The sequence below is a fragment of the Myotis lucifugus genome, unplaced genomic scaffold (assembly GCF_000147115.1).
Source record: "Myotis lucifugus unplaced genomic scaffold, Myoluc2.0 scaffold_105, whole genome shotgun sequence".
In the NCBI taxonomy this organism is placed as follows: Eukaryota; Metazoa; Chordata; class Mammalia; order Chiroptera; family Vespertilionidae; genus Myotis; species Myotis lucifugus.
Window position 1 is genome coordinate 4,105,878 of NW_005871153.1, and position 4,829 is coordinate 4,110,706.

The following is a 4,829-nucleotide window of genomic DNA, read 5'->3' on the forward strand; positions in this document are numbered from 1 at the left end:
AGCAAACTCAATAACAGTAACTAGGGTAACAATAGTAAAAATAATAAATCCCAAAGAATGCTTTTCCTGGGATAGCTGATTGTGTAATTCCTGCAATGCCTGGAGGCCCGCATCATGATACTGTTTTCCAGTTATATTGTTAGAAAGCATAATAAAAGAAGGCTGCTTAAAAATGAATATATTTTCATTCAGATTATGCCTGGAAACACAGCTGGTAAGGTTACAGTGATGGCATTAGACAGCACAATGGGTGTCTAATCTGGTGATGTTCACATTACCAGTCAACAATACATAAATGGGGGCTGGACACAGGCTCATAAGTCATAGCAAGGGCTCGATGAACATGCTCCTTTAATATCAGCTAAGAAAGAGCCAGTAAAATTAAGAACATCAAGGGCAGCGGCTAAACACCAAAGATCCTTCTGCAAACCTTCTAATTCCATGGCCAGGGCGTTACCCACAAACCCTCCTGGTGACATAGTCTCGTGATGGGGATGTTTAGCATTAAGCCTGTGAGACCAATCCAAAACATACAAGTCAGAGCCAGAAATATTCTATCTCACTGGTACAAGGTTGGCACAATCTTGCCATTGAGGAAATGCTCCTGGCTCAGTAGTGGTGCTATTAGGACAGTAGGGGAGCTGGAGAATGCTTATCAGATACCATCGTGTGCCTTAGAAAATCCTAGTTTAGTAACTGTCTGAATATATTTTCCCATATTCCAGGGGCCTGTAACATTAGCAACGTCTGCGTCTCTGTAGGATGTCTTATTTTCTTGGCCAAGCTGTAAACATCCTGAAGTCCCCTTTTTAGATAAACAAATAGGGATCTCCCTACTAAAGCCATTATAAGTATAATCACCTTGGGAAGAAGGAGTTATGTGCTTGTCGGAGCTACCCCCGACCATGTTGGTGTTGTTAGTAAACACTGGTACTGATTCCCCAGTCCAGGTGGCTGGATTGACCACAGGGGGGTCTGGAACATATGTCCAGTAAGTTTCTGCTGCAGCCATACTTACCTGGCAGCTGACAAGTGCCATCATAACAACAAAAAGGTGTTGAGGGGGTTACCTGACCCCCCCTGTTCTTGCACTACTTGCTGAGCATCGATGGTCAGCTTCTTCAGTTGACCCCATGTGGGGACACTACCTTCTTGGGTAGCCTTGGTCACCTGCCTTCTGCTCTTCTTCTTCTTTGGGGTCAGTGGCTGAACTGGCATCATCACGGAAGGTGTGATCTTCAGCTTCTTGAACAGTGGGATGAGCTGTTCTCCCAGGTCCATGGTCGTGACGCACTGCTCACTCTGGCACCCAGATGGGGTAGACGCACGTTCTGGAAAGATACAAACATGGCCTCTTCCCCCACATCATTACTGGATCTGACACTCTCCATTGACCTGTTTGTAAATCCTTTCATCGTGCTATACCGGCAGATGCCATGGCACCAGGAGCTTGACGCTTCTCAGCTCCTTGTGACTCCTGCAACTCTCAAAGTGAATCTTTACTATTATTTACTGACCTTTAAGATAGTCTGTCTGCTACTGGAATTGCCTGCTTGACTAAGGGCAAGATGTGTATCTAAAATTGAATAAAAAGCTACCAGGTCCTGGGCACTGGTAAAGCCCTGTCACTGGAGTTGGGCTCTCCGCCTGGCCCCTTATAATTTCCAAATTCATATTTCTTGTCTAGTCTCATCATTTGTGCACAGCCCTTCTTCAGGTCCTGAACCCTAGCCACGCAGGTCACAGCTGTCATATCATTCACATCTGGCATCTTGAACTACGAACACTTGGAGAAGAAGATTCGCCTAGAGCAGGGGTGGGCAAGCTTTTTGACTCGAGGGCCACAATGGGTTCTTAAACTGGACCGGAGGGCCGGAACAAAAGCATGGATGGAGTGTTTGTGTGAACTAATATAAATTCAAAGTAAACATCATTACATAAAAGGGTACGGCCTTTTTGTTTGTTTGTTTTATTCATTTCAAACGGCCAGATCCGGCCCGAGGGCCGTAGTTTGCCCACGGCTGGCCTAGAGCCATGGTCGGCAAACTGCGGCTGGAGCCACATGCGGCTCTTTGTCCCCTTGAGTGTGGCTCTTCCTAAGCCTTAGGAGTACCCTAATTAAGTGAATAACAATGTACCTACTATATAGTTTAAGTTTAAAAAATTTGGCTCTCAAAAGAAATTTCAATTGTCATACTGTTGATATTTGGCTCTGTTGACTAATGAGTTTGCCTACCACTGGCCTAGAGCAAAAAAATGAAGTTCACCGGATAGGTGGGGGGAAAATCACCAAAAAGATGAGAAAAAAAATCACCTAAAAGTTGTGGAAAAAATTGCTGCATACAAAGCCCACGCAAGCTGCACAAATCACAATCTGTAAGTGGGGTGGGAACATCTTTTTTAGCAAGGTTAATGGGGAAGAATTAGGTTAAAATAGAAGAAAATTTATTGTAGACTTTTGGTTTGCATGCTCAAGGATAAAGGAATTAAAGCGTCAGAAGGTATTCTCTTACAGTTTTTGCATATTATTATAGAACATAATCCTTGGTTTCCAGAAGAGGATACATTAGAGGTTGAATGTTGGGAAAGAGTGGGTCAGAACTTGAAAAAAGCTCATCAGCAGGGGAAAAATTTGTTTCTCCTTGTGGAACATGGTATTGCATTTGCTAGAGCTGTTTAGAGAGGATAAACCTCCTCCCCTTACACCCTCCACTCCTAAAGAGGAGCAAAAAGACAAATTGGAGGAACGGCCTTCATGCCCCACTCCACCTCCATGTCCTAATCCTGAAACATTTAATTCACCACTAATAGAATCACCTATGCAAAGAGCTATCCAAAAAGGATTAAAGGACATGACGGTGGAGGAGATACTTGCTTTTCCTATTAGCTGACCCACATCTCCCAAATCAAATAATAACACAGCATGACAAATTTGACTTTAAATTGATAAAGGCCTTGCGTGAGAGCATAGTACAAAATGGTCCTACAAAAATGCTCTAATTGTGGAAAAAAGAGGACATTTCAGAAAAGAATGTAGGCAACCAAGAAGGACACAAGGTGGTACCTAAGGGAAAGGCGTGAGCATTCTTCCTCCTGAATCAAACAAAGGCAGGTTCAACCTCTTTATGTCCTAGATATTAAAAAGGAAATCATTGGCTGCTTATCTATTGATTATTATTTTATCTGTCTTTGTTGTTTATTGTTAGGTTATTAAGCATGACTTTAATTTAATTTAATAGAAAAGAAATAGTAGAAATAGTAGTAGAAATAGTAGTAGAAAAGAAATAGGCCATTACTAAATTTCCCCAGAGCAAACAGAATATAGGAATGGGAAAAGAGAGAATATAAGTGGTACACGTGGCCAACAACACAGATAGAAGCATAGAATTGAATCTATTAATTAAATATGCCTTGTATTTTACTTAAAATATATCCTTAAAATGTGAAAGTATTACTAATCTGAGTAATGTTAAATATTTAATTTGCCACCTAAAGTTTGAGGCTTCCTAGAGTTTAAAATTCAAATTAAGTTGGAAGAAATTATATTATTGTAATAACAAAATACATAAAGTATAGAAATTCATTTTTGAGAAAAATAATTGTTATATTTTCTCTGGAGAAATTAGTAGTTCAAAATATATTGTAATCCTTATGTGTACTACATGTGGCAAAATTTCAACCTAGAATATAATAATTTATTAGCCTAATTAAAAAAGAGGATTAATTCTATCATCTGAACCAAATGTTTAATATCAAATTTTTAATACTAAAGCTGGTTTAAATTTAATTGACATCTCTTAAAATAATTCCAAATGTATGTTAATAAATGCCAGTCTAAAAAATGCTGGCTGTTTACTTTTAATTATCATTGGAAAATTAAGGATTAAATATTATATAGTTTTAATAGTAAAAGGCAGGACATACATTTTAAAGGAAAAAGAGGAAAAGGTTCTATAATAAGTAGCTGAAGGTATATACAAGTTAATGACAGAAAGAAAGAATTTTAGAGTGAAAATGCATTTTTAAAGGCCATAAAAAGAAGTTTTGAAAGAGAGAAATGAATTCTAAAGTTAACTATTTGCAAAAGTTGTAAAAGGGTCATAAAATCTCAGGGAAGTTTAAACAAAGGCTAGTAAAGTTCAAACTGAAATTTGCATACATGTGCAAATGAGCACTAGCTAAAAAGAATGCTGCTTAAAAGTAAATTTTAAGCTTAATAAAAAGGAGAAATCTTAAAATTTCTTCCGCTAATATTTACAAAGTAAGCGGAAAGTTATTGTTCAAGCATTAAATCTCATCATTAATAAGACACCATAAGTAAAAAGAGAGTTTCTTTTAATGTATACATGGCAGTATTCACCAGAATCAAAAAAGCAACAAAGTGTGTTCCTCTCTTTAGAAGAAAGAAAAGAGTTTTTAAAAGAAACTCCCTAAATGTAGCTTAAAGATCACTCTGGGAGGAAAAAAGGGAAATGCCCCTCAAATATTTAGAAACTGTAATTAAAAGTCAATATATTAGGCCTTAAAAAGTATAGAAATACAAAAAGAGTTGCCTTAAAACCCTAAATGACTTTTTAGAAGTTATTAAAGGACATTAATTGTTTAAGACTTTATCTAAAAATCTCTATGGAAGGAATGACAAATTTGTTACTCAATTAAAATGACTCAGTGACACAAGCTGTCATTTCCAGCAATTTTGTAAAAAGTGGAAAATTCAGCACACTGCAGGGTTTCCAAAAGGCTCTTAATATTATTTAACACAAAAAAAAGGGGGGATTATGAAGACATCACCTATAGCAGACTACACCAAGCCTTAGTTACTTGAAATT